The 27,809-nt window shown below is 36.5% G+C and overlaps 1 protein-coding gene across 7 annotated transcripts in view; it reads left to right on the forward strand.

Moving 5' to 3' along the window:
- Positions 1-27,809, forward strand: part of NAALADL2 (N-acetylated alpha-linked acidic dipeptidase like 2) — a 1,546,126-nt gene that overhangs the window by 34,608 nt on the left and 1,483,709 nt on the right. Inside the window, exon 2 of one of the 7 annotated variants that reach the window (XM_074190945.1) lies at positions 27,474-27,519. The exons of 5 other annotated variants lie outside the window; for them this stretch is intronic. The gene's annotated coding sequence lies outside the window, so the exon portion shown is untranslated. Of the gene's footprint in view, positions 1-186; positions 27,520-27,809 lie in introns of those variants that run through there. One more of the 7 variants, XM_074190944.1, reaches the window with a different exon arrangement.

The following is a 27,809-nucleotide window of genomic DNA, read 5'->3' on the forward strand; positions in this document are numbered from 1 at the left end:
TGTTTCCCGAAGCAGTCCCCAGCCAGCCCAGGGGGCGTCTGACCTTTGCACCAGAGAGGCGGGGGGGGGGCGCCGGGGGGGGTGAAGGTCAAGGCGGGCGGGCGGCCCAGACGCAGAGACGGATCTCACTGGGGGGCTGACGCGTCTCCCCTCGCTGCATTTCTTTCCCCTTGGTCCGGATGAGGCTCAATGGGGAAAAGACTGGACTTCACCGAACCTCCGAAAGCGGACCAAGCCTCGGGCTCGGGGTCTGGGCAGCCAGAGCACAAGCCTCGGCCTCCCCGGAGACCCGGAAATGGATACAAAGTAACCGAGGAGGGATACAAAGTATCCAGAGCAGGGCTTGGGTGGTCCTTAAGGATGCTGAGAGGTAGAGGTGAGGGAGGAAGGGGATTTAAACTCCATGGGAAGTGGAAGGATCTTGTTCCTGGGCCTTGCATCCCTGCAGGAGGACTTAGAGATTAGCTAAGGATGCTGAGAGGTAGAGGTGAGGGAGGAAGGGGATTTTAGAGCTAGGGATGCTCAGGGTCAAAGGTGAAGAGAGAATAAATCCCAGGCATAGCTTGGGCAAAAACCTGAAGCCCCCAAATGAGCTGTTCTGTGCAGAGAATCAGCAGATTTATTGGAATGTGGCATTAGAAGGAAAGATTTGTTGGCTCTAGATATGCTGAAAGACAACATCTTATCTTCACCACCTACATTCTAATACTGTGTCTTTATGTATTGGATGCTTTGATAGCTATTGAATTAAAAAGCAGATAAGATTGCCCAGAGAAGACTGGATAACCTTCAGTTAGGGATATTGTAGGTGGGGAAAACGGTTGGGGGGGAGACATTGGGCCAGGATATTATTGAATTCTTTTTCAACACTGAGTCTGTGATCTCGAATGTGTGGACTCAATCCAATAGGCTGACATTTTGGAGGTGCCTCCTTTGGAAAAACTGGTATTCCCTAAAAGTTTGTTGTATCTAACTTTAAAGTTAGACATGCTAAAGACTCTCTCTTATGTTCACAACTTACCTTCTAAAGATGTATATGTGTCTTTATATATTCAAAATTTTGATTATTATTTAATTTTATTATTAGTTATTGAATTAAAGGTGGAATAAACTGACTGGTAATTACCCCTTTCTTTAAGACTCCCAGTGAAGGCTGGATAACCACAACTTAGAGATGTTGTAGGTGAGAATGATGGGGGGGGGGAAGATTGGGCCAGAATACTATTGAGGCCTTTTTCAACAGTGTTAGTGATGCTGAGTATGTGACTTCAATCCAATAAACTAAAATTATGGAGGTGCTTCCTTTGGAAAGACTGGTATTCGCGTCTTCACACATCCAATAGTCATGAGCCCCTTCATCCTCCATCATTCTTTTCTCCTCCTTTCTCATTCTCACCCATACATCCTCTTCTATTCCTTTACCCTGCCCTCAATTTTCCTTTCAGCTCATCTTTAACTCCTTCCTCTGCCTCTTTTCATACTTACTTGCCCTTGTCTTCTCTCCTTTCTTGGCAATTTTTTTCTTCTCTAAACAATTCCACAGATGTGAACCTCCCTGTCTCCCCTTTCTCCAGTCTTTAAACTTCATGGGAAAGGAAAAGATCTTGTTCCTGGGCCTTGGTTGCAATGCATCCTGCCCGAGGAGTTGGAGAGCAGGCTAAGGAGTTATTTAGGCAACTCTGGCTTCCCCTGGGATCTCTCCCTCTTTCCATTTACTAAGAGGTCAATATCTACCTCATTGCTTCCTTTAATTTTAAAAGTCTAGTTTGGCTGTAGGGGAGCTCTGTTCCCCAAAAGGAGGGATGAGGGACTGAGGGATTTCGGGTGTGAGGAGTATATGGTCTAGAAGGTTTCTTTGTGGTTTATGCCTTCATTTCTCTTTTTATTTTTATTGTTCCCCCTTGTTGCTTCTCACTTTGAACCATAGATTTTCAAGGCTAGAAAGGATCTTTGAAATCATTTAGCGTTATCTCTTCAAGGTATCTCGAGGATCTGCTAGAGACCTAGAGAGGCCTTGGGCTGTCCCACGTCACAGAGCTATTCCTTATTCTTCATGATATATTCTTTCCCCCCTTTCAGACAAAACATTAACTTCCCCAGCACATACTTTATCTTCATGTGTGTATCCTGCTTGCTACAGCCTTTCGGGCTTTCTTCTATAATCATTTGCCAAGTTGTATTCCTACCTCCACAATGGCTCTCATATTTTTCCATTTATCTATCCTCAGAGAGCTAGCACTTGGCTCTGGCCCTCATCACCTATCACTTGGTATATTATAATATCCTCCTAAGTATTCTCTATGGAGATTACTGTGGACATGTATTCTAGAGAGATCGTATATGGTACCATAGAAACAGTGGGCTTGTAGTCAGAAGTACCAATGCTGTTACTTCCTACCTGTATATGATCCTGATTGGACCTCACGTTCGTCTTCTGTAACATAAGGGGGCTGGATAAGAGGGCATCTAAGGACCCTCAGTCTCTGATTAGGTGAAGCCTTTCCACCTGGAATCCATCCTTCACACTAGTGCCAACATATTCTTAAAGGGACTAATCTATGCTACTCTTCCATTTTTGATAAACTCTAACTTATTGTCCCTGGCCTTGAATGTGAACTCTTTTGTTTGACATTTAAAACCCTTCATTCCTGGTTTCCACTACCTTTCTGATCTTTATTTTTAAACATGCTTTTCTTCACAGATCACACTTAACCTCCCTATCTCTGTACCCTTCAACAGACTACCTCCCATACTGGGAGTACTCTCCCCTCCTCTGGCTCTTAAAAATCCCTAGTTTTCTTCAAAACTGAATTCTTTATCTCCTATGAAGTCTGCCTTGCATCTCTTAGATGCTGGTTCCTTCCTCTCAAACAGATTCTTTGTATTGATATGTTGATTGTCTATATTCATATATAAGCATAGGTTTATTATATGCACATGTAAAACTGCCCCAAGAAATAAGGAACTTCTGCATATTGTTGGTTGTCCTCCATTCTTAAAGAGAACCAAAACAACATCACTATGTTAGAGACAAAATACAGTGTTTCTGATTGTGACTGATTGGACCAGCTTGGATCCAGAATGCTCTACCATAGGTTAGGCACAAATAGTCCATATGAACACTGGGGTCAGAATCTCTAAACTTGCTATCTTGTGTTTTCTTGGACCTACTTTAGTTCTGCTTTACAAAGCCCAGCATCCTCTCTGATGAGGGCACATCCGACTGCATGGTCTTGTGCCAGTGTCTCCCAGGCTGTGCAATTACTCCTGAAGTTCTTAAAAGAGACTTTGAGAGTATTCTTGTATTGTCTTTTCCTATACCCCATCCCCACCCTCCTGCCCCATATGTGTGAGTTCTCCATGTAAGAGCCTAATGTAGCCAGCCTATCACTCTCTCTTTGTAATATAAAAATTATATAACTATACATATATTAACATAAATATAAAACAAATATAAAATGGTATATATTTTATTATATAGGTAAATATATCATATATGTATACACACACGCACACGCATACATATATATTTATATATGAAATCCAGACATATACTTGTTATTTCCCTCAAGACAATTTTACACCTTGTTTGTTTTTTTGTAGCCCTGGTGTTTAGTACAGCGACTGGCCCATAGTAGGTCCTTAATAAATACTTATTGGTTGAATAATTGATTATAATGACTCAGCTTGCCTCCTACAATATTGCCTCATTCTTCACCTCCTTATATTTTTTTCTTGATTTATTATTCTTGGTTTCATCCTCCTTTCCCCAATTTCACTTAGTGTTCCTCTATTCCTGTTTTCTCATTTGTTTGTTTTTGGTCTCCTTTAAATAGGGTTCCTGTATCACACAGAGCTGAAGGGTATTAGGGCCTCTTTTCCTTTCTATGCCCAACCAGATCAACAGGTTTTGGCAGTCCTGGAGTCAGTGTTAACCCAGTCTGTGAGAAAGCTTGGGGTCCTGGCAAGAACACTGACCAAATAGTCAGAAAAAACTGACTTCCAGGCCCAACCCTGGCACCACTAGCCTTGCATTCTAGGACAGATCTGAGGACTTGGAGAGATCTGATACAGTCCAATTCAATAACAAATATTTGTTCAACATCCACTGTACTCTAGGAAAGAGACAAAGGTCAGCAATGAAGCCGTCTCTCTTGACAAGGCATTTACATTCTTCTGATAGATTTGGAATGGCCTTAGCTGATTATATTGTCCTAGCTGATCATGGCTGCGCCCTTTCAGAGGAGTCAATAGCTACCTCCTCTGTTTTCATTTATTTTGAAAGCGTGGTTTTGCTGCATGAGAAAAGTAAAGGAAATGGAAAGATTAATTCTCTGAGTCTACCGTTCATCATATGTCAAATGGCATGCCATTTGTCTCACAGATAGAGTAACAAAATCCTAGATCTAGAATCCTAAGAAACTCAGAAGCCATCCAATCTGACCATCTCATTTAAAAAAATGAGGAAACTGAGGCACAAGGTGGTGAGGTGATTTGCCTTTCACCATTCAAGTAATAAGTTTCAAAGTCAGTAGCAATCACTCAGTAAACATGGTTAAAGCATTTGCCATACATTGGGCTAAGTTCTGGGAAAGAGCAAAAGGATATTCTTCCCCTGCTGAACCTGAACCATAAAATAAACTTACATAGGATTACAAAGAAAACTAATTATGTTGAAATAAAAAATATAAGTCTTCCCCATCCAGTATTCACCCATACTCCCTCCCCCAGATCTATTCATGTGCCCCTAGGAGGTGAGGGAGGAGTTCAGTGGACCAGACCTCAAGAGTTCCTACTCTAGAAACAGTGTTCTTTCTTATAACATATCTTGAAATAACTTCTGGAAGATAATGCAGCTAAAGATACTTTGGCGTCTTTTGCATTTTGTTCTTAATACCATCTTAAGGTGCCAGTTTTGAAAAGAACTATTGCTTCAGTTGTATTAAAGGGAGCTTTGATATAAACCTCCTGATGTTTCTTCTGGGTAGGGGCAGCCCTTACTAAGCAGCACTCTGAGTAGTCCACAACCCTTGGTTAGGGATCTTCTGGGAACATCTCAAAGACAGGTGCTATTGCTTCCATGCCCTCATCTCTTTCAGGGAGGAGGGTCATTCAGAAATGCCCCCTTTCCTCGCTATACGCAAAGACTTTATTATTAGGATTTACAGTCCCTCGTACTCTCCCTTGATTCTTGTCTTTCTCAAGGTTTCAAAAATAAAAAAAAAAGTGGTTTCTCCCTACAGAAAGTATAGGACCCAGGACCTAAATCTTCTTGGTGCTGACATATAAAAGGAAGGAAGCATTATATAATACAAAGAACTCTTTATTTAGAACCAAAGATCTCAATTCCAATCCTTACTCAGCCACTTATTACTTATGTGACCTTGAGCAAATGAATGATGGAATGGAAAAAAAAATCTTAGCATGTACTAAGCACTGGAAATACAGGTAAGCCAATCCCTGTGTTCAAGGAATTGTCTATCTAATGAGAGAGAAAACACAGGGAAGGAGTTTCAGTTGCAGGTTTTATTTAAGGGTTCCATGGTCCATTAGGAGTCAATTGGTAATGCCTTGGTTAATGTCATTGTCATGTTAAGAGCAAATCCATCCTTGTACCATTATTTGATAGAGTCAAGGAACTTTGAAAACAAGAATTTTCTCTTCCTTTTCTAAAGCATCCACTGTTGCTGTTGTTGTTGCTGCTTTATTGTGTTTCCTTAGATGATGGTCAGAAATAGGTTTCGTGATCTGGAGTGCACTGATTTTCCTAAAATTCTTTGGGTCAAGGTCCTAGGTTATTTCCTTTGAGAGTTAATATTTGAACCCAAGTTTCCTGAATTTGTCCCATGATTTTTCTACTGTACCGAGAAGATGCTCCAATTGAGCACATATCAAATAGCAGCATGATTTCATTCATGAATTCCATGACCAAAGAATTCAGTCTCCTGATGATAAATTTCTCCATCCTTAGACAAAGGTAATCCCCTCCACAGTGGAAGCAGTTTGCCTCTAGAGTGACATTCAAGTCTTTCCAGTTGGTGGATAGAATCCTGTGTTCTGCTGGCAAAGCTTTCAACAACTCACGATCATTTTTGTGATAATGCAGGGTCTGAGGAGGTTTTTTTTAAAAAAATGAACTTGTTAATTAAATAAAACAACAATAAAGAAAGGGACAGATCCATACAAGAGGTACATGAAGTAAAGTTGGAAAAAGACAGGCAGATTTAAAGACAGAGAAACAGATACAGAAACAGAGAGGGAACATTTGTATATTTGTAACATGCTTTACATATCTCATTTGATCATCATAAAATCCCTTGAAATTGTTATATAATTGATATTTCTATTTGTTTAGTGTATGGTGTTACTCTTAAGCCATATTATAGATTTCATATACCGACATGGCATGAGGCTGAGGGTATCCTATTCCAAGCTGTGCCACAAGATTGTTCCTTGACCTCAAATAAGTCATTTTTCTTTCTCTTGGCCTTAATTCTCTTACTTACAGAAAATGAGCAATTTGGCATGGAATCGCCTTAAGGTTACTTCCAATTCTCAAGTTTTATGAACATGGTTGATAAAGTCTTGGAACCAGGAGAAGTTGGTTTCAAGTTCAGCTTCTGAAACATATTGTTAGTGTGAACCTGGTCAAGACACAATTTCTCAACCATCTAAAAAAGCTCTTTAAGTCTATAAGAAACAGAGAAAGTACTGACCCTCTTTGGCAGAGGCAACTTCCTAGAGCCTGTGAGTCCTCCAAACAAAAGAGCTCTTTCCTAGTCCCCTTTTATGCCAACACTTCCAATTTGGTACATTTTGAATGTTCTTATTGACATCCATGTTATATCTACCCCTCCATGAAATAGAATGCAAACTTTTTGTGGGTAAAGAATCCCTGTTACTATAATTTTTCTTAAAAAACTCAGTTCAATACAATGATGATTAATTACCTATATATGGAGTTCTTTGTACTCTATTAAGGATACAAACCACCCCTGCCCTTAAGAAGTTTAAATTCTACTTCAAAGAGCTCTCATTGATCCACAAAATATTGTGATAATCTGAAGAAAGTCCATACCATGTTGGACAGCCTCCTTCTGATGGATCCGTGGGGCAAAATGGGTAACAGTCACACATATTGGGCACCAGTGATTGCTGTGTGAATTTCATGATGTACTTTGTACATCAATAAAGTTTTGATTTGTTTCAATGGAGTATTTGAATATCGTCAAAGAAAAAATAAGGGAAAATTCATAAAGGATGAACAAAAATTAACCTTTTCTACCCCTTTTCTGAGATCATACCTAAACTGGTGGATATAAACTAATAAGAACTTATCATCTGGGGCTTAAAGAAGCCTTTCAATAGTTCATAGCTATAGCTCCTCAGTAGATGAATTTCTATACAAACATTTAAGCATATAAGTATAAATAAATAAATAAAGAGAGAGACTCAATGCAATTAAAATTCATTCAAAAACTAATTGAATAAAACATCAAGCATAAATGGAAGTAGTGATTCATATAAGGGGTGAATGGAATGAAGAAGTAAATTTTTAAGGAATAGAATGTAAAACCCCCTCATCTTTCATTAATCAGATGGATATAAACAATATATAGGATACACATAGAGTTGAATATATTCCTACACCCAAGAAACTTTAATATATTATTCTAGAGTGTTTCCTCCCCACCCCCCACAATGTAATTTCTTCACATTAAGAAAGTGAATTTTCATGTGAAAAGTGAGTTTGATGGGAACCTGGGTATTTCTCTATTCCTAGTGATTTTTTCCTTCATTTTCTTAGAGAAAAATGGTAGTTCCTTTATAAAAGACAAATTGATGAGTTATTTCCTTCAGTGCTAGAGAAATGGTATAATTTTTCTTATGGAATGCAATTTTGAAATAATTTGGAATGGAAGCAGAATTAAGATTTCAGAGTAATCACAAGGAGTCATCTAATCTCTCCCAAATTCCTCACAAAACATTTATAAAATAATGCCTTAACATTTCTCCATTAGATTGTGATCTGTTAAACAAGGAAGTGTCTTTTACCTTTCTTTTTATTAGAAGTGCTTAGTTGGGGCAGCTAGGTGGTGCAGTGGCCTTGAAGTCAGGAAGACCTAAGTTCAAATACAGTCTCAAACATTTAAGAATTACCTAATTGTGTGACCCTGGGCAAGTCACTTCACCCAATTACCTTTCAAAAACAAAATAAAAACAAAACAAAAAAGAAGTACTTAGTATAAAATCTGGGAAAGATTCCAAAGAAAACAACACTTTAAAAACTAGAATTGGTCAAATGGTAAAAGAAACACAAAAATCCACTAGAGGGGACACCTTTAAAAGCAGAATTGCCGAATAGAAAAAGAAGTACAAAAATTATTGAAAAAAGAACTCCTTAAATATTGGATAAATGGGGGAAAATTTGCAAAAACTCCCAGTTTAAAAAAAGGCGATTCCTTTAAAATTAGAATTGGTCAAGTGGAAGTTAATGACACCATGAGACAACATGAAATAAAAAATTCAAAAAAGTAAAAAAATAGAAGAAAATATGAAATATCTCATTGGAAAAACAACTAACCTTGAAAACAAATCCAGGAGAAATAACATAAGATTTACTGGATTGCCTGAAAACTATGATAAAAAAGGAGTCTAAATATCATATTTTTTTTAAAAAATCATAAAGAAAATTTCCCTGATGTCTTTGATCCAGAAAATCAAAAAAGAAATGTGAAGAATCCATTGATTGCCTCCTGAAAGAGATCCCCAAATGAAAATACTTAAAAACATTATCGCCAAATTATAGTCAAGGAGAAAATATTGCAAGCAGCCAGAAGCAAGCAGTTCAAATATCATTAAGTCATCATCAAGATAACACAAAATTTGGTAGCTTCTGTATTAAAGGATCAAAGGGCTTAAAATAGAGCTTAGATTAAAATCAAGAATCACTGAGTATACTCCTTCAGGAGAAAACATAGATATTCAATGAAATAGAGAACTTTCAAGCATTCTTGATGAACAATCCAGAACTGAATAGAAAAATGACTTTCATATACAAGACTCAGGAAAAACATAAAAAAGGTAAACAGGAAAGAGAAATCATGAGGGATTCAATAGAGTTAAACTATCATGGAAGGATACTTGTAACTGCCAAGAACTTTATCATTATTAGCACAGAAGAGCAAAGAGGCATAGGTCGTGGATGTGAGTTCACTATGATGAAATGATTTAAAAAAAATAAAATTAAGGGACAAGGTAAAGGAATGTACTGAGAGAAGGGGAAAGGATGGATAGATTGAATTAAGTTTTCTCACATAAAAGGGATGTGAAAGGATGGGGTGGCTAGGTAATGCAGTGGATATAGCACCAGCCCTAGAGTCAGGATTTCCTGAGTTCAAATTTGACCTCAGACACTTAATAATTACCCAGCTGTGTGGCCTTGGGCAAGCCACTTAACCCCATTTAGCTTTGCAAAATCCTATTTAAAAAAGAGGTGTGAAAGGAAGAGGAGGGAGGTGGTATGTAATACTTGAACTTTGTTTTCATTGCAGTTAGCTCAAAGAGAGTATAATATCCATTCTCAGCTGAATATATGTCTATCTTGCCCTACAATGAAGTAGAAAGTGAAGATAATAAGAGGAAGGGAAGGTAAGAGAAGGAAGGGGCACTTGTTAGAAACATAATAGACCTTTGAGGAGGGATAGGGTAAAGAAAAGAGGGAAATGGGGGAAATAGTATGCAGAAAAATACACAGAATAGTGTTTGTAACTGTGAATGTATATGACATGAAGGCATTCACAAAAAAGAAGAGGATGGCCAAGTGGATTAAAAATCTAGTATTTACTAATTTGTTGTTTTCAAGAAACATACTTGAAACAAAGAGACAGAGAGTAATGGGTAAAGGACTGAGGAGAATATATTATGTTTCATTTTAAGTAATTAAAAAAAAGTACAATAGCAATACTGATCTCCGACAAAGCAAAAGCAAAAATAGACCTAATTAAGAAGGATACTTACTAAAAGAAACACTAAATAATTAAGTAATATCATTCCTAATCATATAGGCAACAAATAGTACAGCATCTAAATTTTTAAAGGAAAAGTTAAATGTGTTATAGTAAGACATAAACAGTAAAACTATACAGTAGAACTTTCTCAGAAGTAGATAAATCTAAAAATAAATAAGAAAGATGTTAAGGAGCTGAATAGAATTTTAGTATAGTTAAATTCAATAAATCTCTGGGAAAATAGAATAGTAAAAGAAAGGAACACACATTTACCTCAGTATTACATGACCTCTACAAAAATAAACAAACAAAAATAACCACACATTTTGTCATAAAACCCTACGCAGGAGTATTAAATGTATTTAAGATAGATTGAAATTAATTGAAAATTAAATAATATAAGACTAAATAATGAATGGATGAAAAGAACAAATCATAGAAACAACAAATACTTTCATTTAAGAGAATAACAAGAATGTGAGAGCCTGCCAAAATTTATGGGTTGCAGCCAAAGTAGTGCTTAGCAGAAAAATTATAATTCTAAATGTTTACATCGATAAAAGAGAAAGAACAGTTCAATAAATTAGACCTGAAAGTTAAAAAATAAAACCTGCAAGAATAAAATTTAAAATCTTCATTTAAACACCAAATTGGAAAACCCAAGGAGAGATTAATAAATAGAAAGTATTAAAGCCATTGAAAATAGGAGCTGATTTTATGGAAAAAATAGCAAAAATAAAATAGATAAACTAGTGACTAATATATTTTTTAAAAGAAAGTGTGAAACCAATACTAATACCAAAAATGAAAAGGGTGAATTCACCACCAGTGAATTATTATTAGGTGCTCCCCCCCATATGTCAATTAATCTGATGATATAAGTAAAATGGTAAAAACATTTACAAAAATATAAATTGCCCAGGATAACAGAGGAGGAAATAAAACATTTGAATAACCATTTCTTAAAAAGTGAATAAGCCATAAATAAGCTCCAGGGCTAGATGGATTAATAAGTGAATTCTACCAAACATTTGGAGAATAATTCTAATACTATGTAAAATATTTGGAAAAATTAACAAATAAAGGAATCCTACTAAATTCATTTTATAGCACAAATATTGTGTTGATACCTGAACCAGGAAGAGAAAAGAGTGAAATAGAAAACTATAGACTTATTTCCCTAATGAAATTGATGCAAAAATTTTAAATAAAATACTAGTGAAGAGATCACAGCAATACATAACAAGAATTATACACTGACCAGGTGGACTTTAGACCAGGAATGCAGGGCTGGTTTGATATTAGAAAAACTGTCAGCATTATTGATCATATCAGTAACAAAAATAACAAAAATCATGAATATCTCAATAAAGCTTTTGAAAAAATATACTCATTACTACTAAAAACAACATTGGAAAGCCCAAGAATAAATGGAGTTTTTCTTAAAATAAGTAGTATTTATGCAAAACCATCAGCAAGCATTATGTGTAATGTAGATAACCTCAAAGCCTTTCCAGTGAGATTGTAGATAAAGTAAATTAGCCCATTATCATCACTATTATTAAACAATGGACTAGAAATATTAGCAATAGCAGTAAGAGAAGAGAAATAAATTAAAGGAATTGGAATAAGATTTGAGGAAACAAAACCATCACTCTTTGCAGTTCATATAATGGCACAATTATAGAATTATAGAAAGTCAGCTAAAAAATTAGTTGATGTTACTAACAAATTCAGCATATAAAATAAACCCACATAAATCATTAGCATTTGTTTATGTTATCAACAGCAGCAAGAAATAGAAATTTTCTTTAAAATAACTATAAAGAACACAAAATACAAGGGATTCTACCTGCCAAAATAAAACCTGGAATTATTTCAACACTATGTAAAATACTTTTCACACAAATACAATTAGATCTAAACATTGGAGAAATATTAATTGCTCATGGATAGGCAGAGCCTATATAATTAAAATGACAATTCTGCCTCAATTAATTTCCTTATTTAATGCCACATAAAATAACCAAAAATATATTATAGAGCTAGAAAAAATAATAGCAAAATTCATTTGGAAGAATAAAAGGTTAAGAATATCAAGAGAATCAATGACAAATAGTGTGAAGGAAGATGATCTAGCAGTGCCATATCTCAATCGGTTTTACAAAGTGATAATCATAAAAACAATCTGATACTGGTAAGAAACAGAGTGTTGGACCAGTGGAATATATGAGATACATTTTGAACAGTAGTAAATGACCATAGTTTATCTAGGATTTGATAAATTCAAAGATTCAAGCTTTTGGGACAAGAAATCATTATATGAGAGGAATTCCTGGGAAAACTGGAAAGTAATTTAGCAGATACTAGTTATAGACTAACCTCACAAAATATACTAAAGTAAGATTTATAGAATCTAAACATAAGGGAGATTATAAAGAAATTAGTGGAGCATGGAATATTGTACCTTTCGGATCTATGGATAAGGGTTAATATTTATGACAAAGCAACAGAGCATTATGGGAAGTAAAATGGATAATTTGTTATGTTACATTAAGGAGATTTTGTTGGGGCAGCTAGGTGACACAGTGAATAGAGTACTGGCCCTGGAGTCAGGAGTACCTGAGCTCAAATCTGGCCTTAGACACTTACTAATTACCTAGCTGTGTGGCTTTGGACAAGTCACTTAATTCCACTTGCCTTGCAAAAAAAAAAAACTAAAAAAAGAGAAGGTTTTTGTTTAAACAAATCCAATATTACCAAGATAAGAAGGAAAAATAGAAAATTTAGAAAGAAAACTTTTTTTACCGCAAGTTTTTCTGGTAAAGACCTCATTTTTCCATAATCAAATCTATAAGAATATGCATCATTTTCCAGTTGATAAATGGTCAAAGGATATGAACAGGTGGTTTTCAATGAAATCAAAGCTATCTATAATCATATGAAAATATGCACTAAATCACTATTGATTCAAGACATACAAATTGAAACAATTCTGAGGTACCACCTCACATTTATTAGATCAACTGATATGACAGAAAAGGAAAATCACAAATGTTGGAGAGGATGTGGGAAAATCTGAATACTAATGTTCTACTGGTGGAGTTGTGAACTCTTAAAAAACTCTTTTGACAACAACAGCACTACTGTATCCCAAAGACAACAAAGGAAATAGAAAAAGAAAGATCTATATGTATAGATGTCTGTCTTTTCTTTTGTAATATGACTATTTTAGAAATGTTTAGCATAATTGTACATGTATGATCTTTATTAAATTACTTCCCTTTTCAAGGATAATGGAGAGGATGGAGGGAAGTAGAGGATTAGAATTCAAAATTTAAAAAGCTGAATATTAAAATTTGTTTTTAACTATAAACTTAAAAAGTCAAAATATATTAAAATAAAAGTTAAAAGAATAATATGTGATTCTTTAACAAGCAGGAGTAGAGAGGAAGCAACTTTTGCATACCCCCTTGGGAAATCAGAGAATGACCTTCTCAGAGTTTTTGTGGCCCAGTGGATAAAACTTGTGATCCCACGCAGTCTGATAGATCTATTAAATGACTAGGTATTTTTATAACTTCCTTGAACTAAAAATAATGTTGCTGTAGAAAACAAAAGTCTCATTAGGTTCTATGATCTTTGTGATCAATCAATGTTTGCATGTTTTTTGAACAAAATTTGATCCATGGCCTTACTGGTCTGTTGGTTACAATTAAGCAACACATTTGAAATTGGATCTGTTGTTTTACTCAATTGAAAGGGAGATTGATATTAAATACACTTGAGCATTATTCTTTTTATATTTTATTCCCCATAATTCTCATAAGGAAAGGAAATTCTCCTTTTTTTTTGAAAGGTAAGGAAATTGACATACAGAAAGGTTTAGTAATCAAGTAATCAACATTTTGCCATAAAACTCAGTATTTCTAATGTGTGATTCTTTTCTCCTAGAAATCAATAATGCTGTGAAAATATCCCTTGGTAAACCTTATAGTGCTATATAAAAATCCTGGTTATCATAATTTTACATAATGATGCTTAAAAAAAAACTTAAAAAGTTTATATGGTGATTTGAAATGTATAACTCAAATGTTAGTCATAAAGGTATTTTATTGATTGAAACTTATTTCAACTTATTCATTTCAGAGAAAAGTTTTCAGATTGACATCAACAAATAATGGCAATTTTGGGATTCCTACCTTATTTTGTGTTTTCAAACCACCATAGTTTTTAATTTCCTATCTGATCTTCTTTTAATAATCTTTGTGCTGTTTTTTTCAATTCTATAGTACAGAGCCCCTAACTTTAGGATTACAGGGGACAAATTTAACCATGCTCCAGTTCACTTTCTTTTCAGCTCCTTATGCCCCATTCAGCATTTACTTTGGGAAATTTCATACTCATAGCTAGATCACCAAAATTGTGGGAAACAAGATCCCCAGATCTCATACAAACATTCATTTATTTGTTATCAGACAGCCTTTATTCCTCCTCACAGAAAATGGAAAGAAAAAAAATCAAAGAGCTCATAGGAGATCATAAACAATGAAGCAACACATGAAGGACTCCCAATATCACAAAACAGCCAGATCAATTTTTCTCCCTCCCCAGTGAGTGACTTTTTTCCCCTTTTTCCCTAAAGTCCTAGAGTCCTTCCAACTGAGCTCTACTCAGTGCATTGAATTACCATGGGAAGGAAAACCTCCCAATAATTCTAGAGAAGCAACTCACTCCCTTAATTTTCATCAGACTTAGACTATATGAGGAAGATGAGGAAGGAGAAAATTCCAGATATAGTATTTCATTTGTGTTATGCAAAGACAGGAGGGTAGGAGACAGAATATCAGTGTAGGGGAAATAGCTTAGGAGGCTAGGGTGACTAGATGAAATAAAATATAGTTATGAATAAAATGAATCTGGAAAGATAAGAGGAAATCAGATTACAGAGGGCTTTAAATGTTAGGATAATGATTTTGTATTTTTATCCTAGAGGAAATAGGGAAGCCTCTGAAGACTTTTATGCAGGGGAGACATGACATCGTCAGATCTGATTTTTAGGAATATCAGTTTGCCAACTGTGGAAGACAGATTGGATAAGATAGAGAGAAAGCAGGAGGAATGAACAAGAGACTATTGAAATAGTTCAGGCAAGAGGTAAGGAGATACTGTATGACCCAGAGAATCTGCTCTAATAATAGGTACATAACCAACACTATACCTTTGATACCTTTTTCAAATGCTAATTGGCTAATTGGCATAGCTAGCTGTATAAAATTTATACCTCTTCACTTTAGTTTTTAGAAAATAAATTATCTAAGATTTTATTTTCCTGGGTGATAAATACCTGGCTCTCAGTAGTTTACAATCCATTCCCAAGGTTGAGTGGCTCCACCAAGGAGGACATAGAGGACTAGAAACTGAAAACAGATAACAGAAAAGGACCCTAAGGGGTCACCTAATCATTTTGCACATGAATACCTTAAGGTCTAGAGGGGGATGTGATTTGTTCCTGTTCATTCAAATGGTAATAATAACTAATATTTCTCTAGTCTTCACTGTCAGTCAGGCACTATACTAAGCCCTTTACAATTATTTATTCATTTGGTCCTCACAAAGACCCTGAGAGGTAGTGCTATTATTCTTCCCCGTTTTAGAGATGAGGAAATTGAGGCAAATAGAGATGAAGTGATTTGCCCCAAATCACACAGCTAATAAGGAAGTGTCTGAGGCTGGATTTGAATTTAGGTCTTTCTGACTCCAGACCTGTCAATTCTTCATTGAGTTTCTAGCTATCCAATTCAAGAACTGAACCTACTTCTGACTCCAACCCAACACACTTTTAGTGCTTTATGATACTTAATCAAATGGAGGATTCAATGTTTTAGAAAGTGTTTATTTTTTCTCTCTGTCCTCACATGGTACCCATCATAGAATAGCTGCATTTACTTAAAATATTATCACCAAAAACATTGTATGGAATTTTCTAGGTTCTTATCTATGTCCAGGATCAACTTTGATGAAAGTCAGGAAGGTAGAGCAAAACAAATGTAAGCTATAGGCTCTGTAGCTCTGAGTTCAAATCTGGATGAAACTTCTGAATGTATGATAATGGTCCAGTCACTTCACCTGACTGAGCCTTGGTTTCCTTATCTGTAAAATAACGAGGCTGAATTTCATGACTTCTGGTCCCTTCTGGAACTAAATGTATAATCCTATGTTCCTCTGATCATCTAACATCCTATAAAGGAGATAAGTCAAATGTAAAATGAGAATGGAAGGCACTAGATGAGTAACTAAAATCTGTCCTTTAAGACATTAAAAGATAGGGAATGGCTGAACAAGTTGTGGTATATGAATATGATGGAATACTATTGTTCTGTAAGTGTATATATAGGGTAGCTAGGTGATCAGTGGATAGTGCACCATTCTTGGAGTTAAGAGAATCTGAGTTCAAATCTGGCCCCAGATAGTTCACACTTACTAGCTGTGTGACCTTGGACTTAGCCCAGATCGCCTTGCATCCAAGGCTATCTCTAATCCTGATTCATTTCTGATCTCTAGACCCAGATGACTCCAGAGAAGAAAAAGTGAGATAGGTGACTTAGCACCCCACCCCCACTCAAATCCAATTCATGTGCTTGTCATGGTATCACCTCCCTTATGTCATGGTCTTCTTTGGGACCAAAGGACAAAACAGCATCCTCCTCCTCATCCTCCTCCTCCTCATCATCATCATTTTCATCATTATTGCTCAATAAGAAATGATGAGCAGGCAATTTTCAGAAAAATCTGGACACACATTCATGAACTAATACTGAGTGAAGTGAGCAGAGTCGGGAGAACATTGTACACAGCAATGCTGTGGGATGATCAACTGTGGTGGACTTAGCTATTCTCAGGAATACAGCGATCCAAAACAATTCTAATAGACTTGAGATGGTAAATGCTAGTAAATCCAGAGAAAGAACTATGGAGTCTGAATAAAGATCAAGCATACTATTTTTCACTTTTTTCATATTTATTTTATTTTTGTAGTTTTTCCCTTTTGTTCCCTTTTGTTTTTACACCTTGACTAATATGAGAATAAGTTAGACATGATTGTGAATGTATATATATAGGCTATATCTGATTGCTTTCTGCCTTGGAGAAGGGAATGAAAGAAGAAAATTTTACAAAAAGAATGTTGAAAACTATCTTTACATGAATTGGGAAAAGAAAAAACACATTAAAAATGATTCATGAGATCTTCAGAGTATTAAATGCCTCCTTTTTGAGAATTTAAAGAAACATTAACCCAGAAGGATGAGAAATACTCATACTAATGCATCCAAGGATAAAAGAAAAAGGATAAATAACTATGAAATCATATTGAAATAAGCTCAAAAACCTAAATCCATTGCTAACATGTCCTCTAGAGGTTCCAGAAAAAAGCAGAAAATGACAAAAAAATTAAATTATCCTCTTATCTTTGACACAAATGGGCCACTTCTCATGCCAAAAGTTTAACTCAGGTGCATTTAAAGTTGAGAAAATGCAAGAACATTTGCCAAAGCCACAAAAGGAAATGAACCAACGCATGTATAAAGAGAAGTTTAAAAAATACTGTCCTTTAAAAAAAAAAACCCTTCGATTTTTTTCAACACAAACTATATAGGCCATGTTTCATATTACTGGTCCTGTTCTGAAGGATCATCGTCTTGGTTTATCTTCCTTCCCAAGGCAGGGAGTGATCTCCTTCAGCAGTCCAAGAAGCTTCTCTATCCCTGCCACCTCTGCTTTAGAACATTTTAGCACTGGCTTATTCAACATAACAGTTATTTGATATAACAGTTCTCCATATGGAGACACTTTGAGTGCTACTTACACCTCTGTGTTTAATATATGCTCATGGGTCAAATGAGCCAGAAACTTGTAAAAGCATTGAATACCTTGTGTTTGGGTTTTTCATGATTTGCAGCTGCTAAGACCTGCCAGGAGAGAAAATATTGGTGTGGATATAAGCAGCCACTCTCAACAGATGCAGATGGGCTGTCTGAGACTCTTCCTGGCTTCTTGTCCCCACATTCCTCATTCCCACTGAGTTTTTCCTACTTGCTATTTCCTGGGGGCCTCCTGATTCCAAGATTGATTCCCACTAGAAAAATTTATTGGACAGAAACAGAAAGCTCAGTCTCTTGATTCTGGCTCCAGCCACCCACCACCCAAGACATTGCCAACACCCCCAATGGGTGGCTTATCATTTGCCTGAATTCTGAATTCTACTATCCTCTTGATTTCTTTCTTATTTCCTACTTATTTGCAGGCCATCCAGTATAGTGTCTAAAACTGATGATTTGGAGAAGGAGAACTGGGTTCACGTCCCAACTCTGACATAACGCCAGCTTTGTAACAAGCAAATTGCCTAACTCATATGACCTCATTTTCCTGATAGACCAAATGAGGCTAACAATGCTTGCTTCACTAATTACACTGGAATATTATAAAGGAAAGACATTATAATTCTCAAAGGATAATATAAATGGGAATTATTATTATTATTCCATATTCAGTTGTTTCGAGGACTATCCTCAACTCTTTGTTATTCCTTGCCTCTGATATAGCTTTTGCTCATTCCTGCCCTAATTTTAATTCCTGGTCTTAATCTGCTCCTATAGACCAAGGGTTCCAATCCTTTGAGTGACTTTAGACAGTTTATAAGTTTGGATCAGGAAGAAATTATATCTTCATTTCAATAGAATTGATTTCCTCTATAATCTTGTCTATTTTATTTTCTGATTATTTAAAAAATAATATTTTAAGAAGGCATTCATTGGTGTCACTGGATTAACAAAAGGATAAATGGGGCAGCTAGGTGGTACAGTCAATAGAGCTCTGACTATGGAGTCAGGAGGACCTGCGTTCAAATCAGGCCTTATACATATATTAATTGCCTCAACTTCATTGCCTTAAATAAATAAAATTGAAAAACAAAATACAAAACAAAAGGGTATATGATTTCAAGAGCCAGTTTCAGAATATATACATTGGCTACAAACATGTTAATAGAAAAAAAAACAATCACAACAAAATCAGAGGTGAATATTGTAGAATTACAAAAAAAACAAGAATGAGCCCAAAGAGAAAAGAAGACACCTTCCCCTCCTCTTTTTTCAGAGGTAGTAGGGTCCATAGGAATGGAATGTTGTTACCTCAATTACTGAACCCATAGGTAAGGAATGTTGCTTCCTCAATCATTGAACCTCAGACTTTGGGTACTGTTCCAGAATCTTTCTGAGGTAGCTTGTTTTCACAGGTTCAGCAACCAGTCTTGCAAAAACCTCTGGGGATAGGAGATTTAGGTAAAAAATCTGGGCTTCAGATTCAGAGCTTCTTAATTCATATTTTGATTTGTTAGGACTTGGTAGGATGACTGGATATGGAGTCAGGAAGAACTGAGTTCAAATCCAGCCTCATACACATTAGCTGTTATCCCCTGTTATCCTCAGTTTCCTCATTTGTGAATTGAACTAGAGAAGGAAATGGTAAACTGCTCTAGTATCTCCATCAAGAAAATCCCAAAGGAGGTCATGACTGGAGAGGACTTGAATCATGATTCTCTTTACCTTCAAGTGTTTTGCTCTTTATGTCTCCTGAAGGGAACAGCAAGGCAGAGTGGGACCATGGGAAAAGTCCTGGAGGTTTGAATCTGAATCTTGACTCTGTAACTTACTCCCATGCCATCTTGGACACATCCATTTACCTCTTTAGATCCCAATCTCTTGTAAAAGGAGGATGTTGATCTACATGACCCCTGAGGTCTCTTCCAGCTTTTGACTGCCTACACAATATTCTGCTGTCACACTGGAACTCTCTCCTGGGCACTTGCTCTGAGTGTCTCAGTTCAATCTGTAATGCCAGGATATCCTGAATACATTATGGGTTTTGGGGAATGCCTTTCATGTTATCGGGATCATCTTCCATCTAATAATTCCTACTGCAAGGGAGAGAGAGACAAGTGCATATAAAAGATGGATAATATTCTCATATCCACAAAATAATAACAATAGCAATCATTCATTTGACAAAATTCAGAAACTTTAAAAAAATGATCCCTAATAAGGGGTTAAAAGAATCATATCATAGTCCCCTATAATTTGCAAAGAAAAATCAAATATTTGGTTCTATTTAGAGGATGCTAAACAGTTTTTTTAAAGTAAGAATGAGTCAACCAGTCAACAAATATCTCTTAAATGCCAACTTTGTGCCAGCCAATGTGATAAGCAGTGAGCATACAAGCATACACACATGCACACGCAGAGTCTCTGCCCTTCAGGATCTAATGCCCTTCTACCATAATGTTGTTTATCTTTATTGTCATTTTCAAGGATTTACTTCCACTTGGGATTTACATGTGTGGATTTTCTTTTTTGTTGAACCAAATGGGAAGTCAGGGGGGTAAGGGCAAGATGAAAAATAAACTTCATGGATTTCATTGCTGATTTATAATTTTATCACTTGAATGGTATTTGATAACTGTTCTAAAAATCTGTGCTTAATTTAAAAGCCTTAATTTGATTATTTTTAAAATGGTAAACTGTCAAATTTGTTCTTTCCAGAGGTTGACATTATTGAAATTGCCATGACTGACATATGGCAATAGATAGAACCCATGCTCAGGGTGTTGAGGATGAAGGGATGAGGATTGGTTTACCAGTTGTGCCAATGAACACTTGGACCATGTTACTTTTTTCTGCAATTTGTCTGTAATTTCTTCATCACCCCCAACTTAGTAATGTTGCAGAGATTTCTGTCAGTGCTCAGGGTTTAATTTATTGGCAATATTTGGGGAGTAGTCATTGGTAAGAATTGAGTGACTTATCATCCCCAAAGGCTCATTGGAATAGAGTTGCACTTGACCCCATTACTGCCAATGCTAAAATAAAAGAAAAAAAAGCTCAGCTCTTTTGCTATATGATCAATATCAAAGATAAAAATGTCCTTTTTTCCCTTTTCTTTCATATCACAGTTACCCAGAACTCAATTTCAAGGCAATAGGAAGACATATAACATAACCGAAGCTTGTCATGGTTGTGTTATAATCTAGACATTTCTCTATTATGGAAACAAAATGAACCCCTTTAGCATTGTTATGATAAAAATGCCTGCCATTTTGTATTCAGGGTAAAATGACTGTGTAAATTCGAAATTAATGTTTGATAAAAAGGACCAGTTATTGCACACTTCTCTGTCGCTGATCATTTGAGATGTATTTGATTTCACATGCCTTCCTTTGGGTTTATTTTTTCTAAGGAGTGAAACATTCCATTTATACTTCCTCATGTTTAACAAGCTTTTCTATAGTACACACCCTCTTCTTTAGGGCAAAGATAGGAGGAAAGAATTGCAATGGAAGTTGATTTCTCTGGGGATACTGTTTAGGGTAGAAGTAACACTAAGGGAGTCCTTATTTCCTTTTATTTTATCCATTGTAATTTATTCCACCTAAAGTAAATTAAATTAAAAAAAGATTTCAAGGGTGCAAGGGGTGGGGGCGTGTGTTAAAGATTATCTTGTAATAGACTAATAAAATCTGGGACCTCTGTCTCTAAATTTAATCTTCTGCAGTGCTTCTTAAATATGGATTCCTGTAGCTGGAAGGGAATTAAGAGTACATTGGTGATATTCAGTGTCACTATCTAATCCACCAGGAACTTATTAAATTATCTACCAATGCTAGGCAATGGATATACATAGACAGAAACAAAATAGACTTTGACCCAAAGATGCTTCTATACCACTGAGGATATTACCTCACAGGGTTGTTGTGAAAGTCAAATGAGGCCATGGATGAAAAGAAGAAGGAAAAAAAAAACCTTGTAAAGCATCGGCTGCTATAAAAATGCCTGTTGCTCTGCTCATATGGTTCTTCTCATATTTATGTCTGATGAGGTTTATAGGGAAATTCCTGCATCAAGGTTTCTGTCTTGCTGTAATTCTTTTATATTTGGCAGTCGTTACACTATAGCACAGCAACAAGACCAAACATTGCACAAGCACAAGATGATTGATTGTTTTTATAAGTGAATAAATATATTAATATGTAGGCTTATTTTCTGAACTCTTAGTGAAAGTATCTTCAGACCAATTCTTATAGTCAGCAGGATGAAGTGGGATGATCCAAAGTTCCTCCACTTTCCATAAAGCTTTTGTTCTCCCAGGGCTCTATATTTTGAGAGTTTTTCTATTGCAAAATAGTTTCAACATTGGGGATGACAACATCTAATAGCAATTTTGTTCTTAATTCTTATGATTTTTTTTTATGGCTAGATGAGGATGGGTGATCTTGATGTTCATCGATGCTCACTTCCAGTATGATGTTTGTCCCTCATTCTTGAAGAAGCCCATGACATCAGGGAGGTGATGCCATGACAAGCATGTGAATTGGATTTGAGTGAGGTGGGGTGCTATGCTAAGTCACCAGCCTCACTTTTTCCTCTGGAGCCATCTGGGTCCTGTGACCAGATATGGTCAGGATGACTGGAGATGACCCTAGATGGGAGGCAAACAGGGTCAAGTGACTTGCCCAAGGTCATACAGCCAGTAAGTGACAAATATCTGAGGCTGGATTTGAACTCCTTCTGACTCCAAGGTCAGTGCTCTATACACTGTGACACCAAGCTTATTTGTTGAATCTCTAAATATATTTGAAGATTTGCAATCATAATATGTATACTGTTAGTTTCTGAAGAATGGAACTTTTTTTATTTTAATTCCTCTCATTTGATCATGTCTTCCTCAGGACCTGTTGTTCCCCCCCAAAAAAAAAAAAATCGGGTTTCTTAAGAATCAGATTTTTTTGTTAGTGAGGATCTCAGAGCAATAAATTGTTCTTTTACTCTAAAGAAATTTTCATGAGTCAGCTGTTCAGAGATTCTTTGTTGATAAACTGTTGACTGAGTTTGTGTGGATGTCCCCCATGAAGGATTATTATTTGTGGTGTTGTGGCATTACTATCTCATTATTCCCATCTTTTATGACACTAGGAGTAAGTATATTGATTAGAGGTCCCATCTTGGAGTCAGGAAGATCTTTGTCCTGCCTCTGATTCATTCTAACTGTGTGGTGAGTCATATAACTTCTAAATGACCCAAGCATGTTTAAAAGATTTTTATTCAAAGATGAGTTGCCCACCTGCGTTGGTGGAGGGAGTTTTCATACTGGGAATTTATGACACTATCATATTTCCCTAACACATCCTCACCCCTCAAAAACCAAACAAACAATAAAGCAATCAAATAAACCTAACATTATTCTTATTATTATCTAGCCCAACTGAATCATTTACATATCAGGAAATTACACTTGAAAGCTATATGGGGTCAGGATCCTGGGTTCTCTTTTCAGCTCTTCCATCATCTAATTGTGTGACCTTGGACAGGTAGCTCATTATGTTTTCTGGAGCATTGTATCTTCATCTATAGAAGGAGGTATTTAGACTAAATCATGGACTTTTAACCTGGACTTCACAGACTCCCAGTGGATACATGAACTTGAATGGGCAAACAATGTCTTCTTTAATCTTTCTAACCTCTAGCTAAAATGTTGCCTTTCCATTGAATATGAAGGTAGGTACCAATAGAGATCCATTGGCTTTATTGGATTCCCTAAGGGGTCTGTGACAAAGCAGTTAAGGATCCCTAACAGAGTAAAACCTGAAAGGTCTTTCCCCTTACTACTAACACCCTTGGAGGTTCTTGTTCAAGATTTCTTAAATTTCTCTGTTCTTCCTAGGTCAGGTTCTAGTTTGCTCTTCTCCTTCCAGGTTGAATGTAGCTCGAAAGATAGCAAAGGGAAGACTAGTTTGGGACCACTGTGTTTTTCTTTTTCCACAACTCCTATCTTTTATCCAGAATAGGCAAGAAAAAAATAGAATAAACCAGTCATCTTGGCTATGGAGTCTATTCTCTCAACAAGGCAGCAGAGTCTTGCTTGTGATCCCTGTGTGGCTGAGAGGCTTAGGGGACCCCGTGCTAAGATGGTAGCTGCTAGAAGGAGGTTGAGGCTCGAGTGGGATTAGGATTAGAGCAGCTGGTGACGTCTGAAGCCTTCTGTTAACTGAAGTGGGAGCTCTGTTGTTCACAAACCTGGCTGTAAAGTGAGTAGAAACCAGAGAGAGGCTGATGAACACATGAGGAAATGGTTTCAAATCCCTCCCAGCTCTTTGGTTTATGAGCAGTCAGGGAAATTGAAAGGAAGCGGGGAGGAAGGGCATGGGTGGCCACTGCCCTTTGTCAGCGAATCTGCATGTAATCTCACAGTGTGTGCCCTATCAACCCTTTCCCAAGCCCTCTAATCCAACTGTTTCTTCAAAGTGTGTACTCTGCAGAGAGAGGTACAAGTATTCGAGGCCAGAGGTTGGAACCTCATTCATTCTCCCAGTCTAAACAGCAGAGTTTCTCCTCATTCATCCAAGAATGTACACGCCCCTGGACTCGGACTCTCCTAGGCTACAGCACCTGGTTTAGAAGTCAGGGACCGAGTGATTGTTCAAAAGGAGAGAGGGTCGGAGGTTGGCTTGGCGGAAGATCTGTGAATCACTCTCTAGCTAGGAGAACCACTGGGCCAACATTTCCAATCCAATTCATTTCAGCTGAGTGCAGTTCAGTTACGTTCAATTCAACCCACATTAGTAAGCTAGTTCATGACACTCTGCTATGATAACTATACAAAGACAAAAAAAAAACATTTCCTCTCCTTAAGGAACTAACATTCTGAAAGGGAGGAGAAATAAATAAGTAAATGCATCATGACTGCAAAGAGAGAACAAAGAGCAGAAGAAACTTCCTATAGAAAGTTTTACTTGGATGGATGGATGGATGGATGGATGGATGGTCTTTGTGTGTGTGTGTGTGTGTGTGTGTGTGTGTGTGTGTGTGTGTGTGTGTGTGTTATATGAGGACCTTGAATACCAGGCTTAAGAGTTTATAATTTAATAACCCAAATGTTTTTGAGTAAGTTTGATTTTTAAACAGAATAGTTTTGTGGTAATCATTAAATAGCTAGGTGCTTTTCTGCATAGAGTGGGACTTGGAGTGGCAAGATCAGAGTTCAGATCCTTCCTCAAACACTTAGAAGCAGTATGACCTTGAGTAAGTCATCTATCCTCCGTCTGCCTCAGTTTCCTCATTTATGAAATGAGGAGTTTGGAATTGATGGCCTCTAGGGTTTCTTCCAGTTCTAAAGCTTTGATGTTTTTGCTAGGTGTGGGGGGAGGAGGAGACAAGAGGAACAGTAGTGTTAACTTTGTCCTTTGAGATATTACATTATTTAATAGATGATGTTATAACCAAAGTCACGTATAGGCCTTAGTCTGTGAGCTTTGCGATCTCTTATCTCCTGAAGTTTTGAACTGAAAAGTAGAAATATTGATGTCATATTCATTAGGATTTCCCCTGAGTTAATACCTCACCAGGAACAAGAGCAGCTTTCACTTGTGGGAGGACCAGGCATCTATTGTATGTGACAGTAGGGATCATCAAGGGCCCACTTTCCCTGAAATATTTCTCCTAACATCTGCCATTGTTGTTTCTAATCATTATCTGTAGACTTGTTCATTTGGGTTAAAATATTTTGGTATTGAGGAGGTTCCTATTTAAAGAAAACATCCAAATTAGGTTCAGCTCTTACTATGTAAAAGGTCAAATCAATATGGTATGGTTACCTTAGTGTTGGACCATTTTGGAAGTCTAAGTCTCAAGCCACTAAGACCTTAGCACAAATTCTGATCCCATCATACCCCCTAGTCCACATATAAGGCATTATATTAGTTGTCTATAATATAAAAATATAAATCACATTATCTGTCCTTGAGAATCTGCCATCTAGATCACTCCCTGAAAATTGTTCTAGTAACTTAGCACAGAAATTTAAGGGTGTAGAATGATAATTTTGTTTTGTTTTGTTTTTAGTTTTTTGCAAGTCAATGGGGTTAAGTGACTTGCCCAAGGTCACACACAGCTAGGTAATTATTAAGTGTCTGAATCCAGATTTGAACTCAGGTCCTCCTGACTCCAGGGCTGGTGCTCTATGCACTGTGCCACCTAGTTGCCCCATAGAATGATAAGTTTTGATAGGATTAAAGGAATGGTCTTGAACATAGGGTTCTAGCTGAAGAATTTGTTCATCATGTAGCATGCCTATGGGAGTTCTGATGGTAGTAAAGGAAGAAAGATGTTTCAAAAACAAACCAGAGGTTGGTGTGCGGTGGTGACTTCTCTGATACTTTGATCCATATATATTCTCATTGGTATGACTACTCCTTCCACCAATGCACATTACATCATGTGTTCTAATGTTGAGTTACTTTTAACCATATTTTCTTATAATTCCTTCATGAGGGAGGGAAAGTCCAATCAATATACATGGCATCTCCAACTGTTTTACTCCTGATATTCCATGAAGAAGGTAGTGACAACATAGTAATTCCACTTGACTATTTGGATTGAATGTGAAATGACTCATTTTCAAAAGACCAGAAAGTGGTTAGATGTATCATATGTAAGCAAAACTATGAGGACCAATTCTGACCTCCCATTTGTATTAAGGGTCCTTTGAAGTCAAATGGTTTCTATTCTCAGGTTCAGGGGAGTTACACAGATAGACTGGATTTCTAATACTGTTGCTCATAAGCCCCGTTGTTTTATTTCTCACTGATTACCAGTCTACTTAGGTTTTTTTTACGTTTTGTAAGGCATTGGGGTTAAGTGACTTGTTCAAGGCCACACGGCTAGATAATTATTAAGTGTCTGAGGCTAGATTTGAACTCAGGTCCTCCTGACTCCAGGGCTGGTGCTCTATCCACTGTGCCACCTAGCTGCCCCTAATTAGTTTTTACCAAAGGTATTTACCAAGGTGGCATATTAAAGATAGTTTGTATAAAATATTTCCCCAAACTCATTCTCTCTCTCTCCTACCCCAGCCCAGGATGCAAAGGTAAAGTACAAAGGTAATGAGGAGTACAAATAGGGAAACAAAAGGGTGTTCTGCAAATCTTGACATTTTCTTCCTTTGTAGAATACTTGTAAAATTCCTATTAGGCATGATATTTTGTTTTTACTTGTCCCTAAGACTTACTGATTTTCTAGAGTCTATAGATGATATTCTTTGAGTGCCATACTCTCAGAAGCTACTTCCTTCATTGTGTGGCTAACTTTGTGTATCTATCCACCTCAATGTCTGTCCACATTCCTCCTAAATATATAATTTTCATCTCTCGATTGAATGTTTTACCTACTACTGGTTAGTCCTATGTCTCCAATAACATAGCTAATAATGGGGGTAGGGAGGAGGAAGAGAGAGATTTTTGTGGCTAATACTCTCTCCCCAGTATGTTTATAAATGTCCCCAGTGTTGTTTTTATATTTTGAGAACCTTTCCTGAACTTGCATTCTCAATAGCTGAAATTATATTTTTAACCATTAGGCTGGACCCCTCAAGACTGGGGAACCTGGGGAATTCCTTTTATTTGGTGAGTTAATCACATCCCCCCCCTTCTTTACTTGGTTAAAAGTTACACATTATGGGTATAAGAAACTTTGTTTATCAATACTATCCATTAGTTCTGTTAATCAAATAAGTAATCAAAATTCTATGCCTTAGAATGACTTTCTTTTTTTCTTTTTTTAAATGACCAATAAAAATTGTTTTTATATGTAAGTGGGGAAAAATAAAATATTATTTTTTTTCAGACAATAAGATATCTGTTTTTTTTTCTAAATTAAAGGGAATAGTCCTTGGTCTTTGTTCAAACTCCACAAT

This window comes from Macrotis lagotis, chromosome 6, assembly GCF_037893015.1.
Source record: "Macrotis lagotis isolate mMagLag1 chromosome 6, bilby.v1.9.chrom.fasta, whole genome shotgun sequence".
In the NCBI taxonomy this organism is placed as follows: Eukaryota; Metazoa; Chordata; class Mammalia; order Peramelemorphia; family Peramelidae; genus Macrotis; species Macrotis lagotis.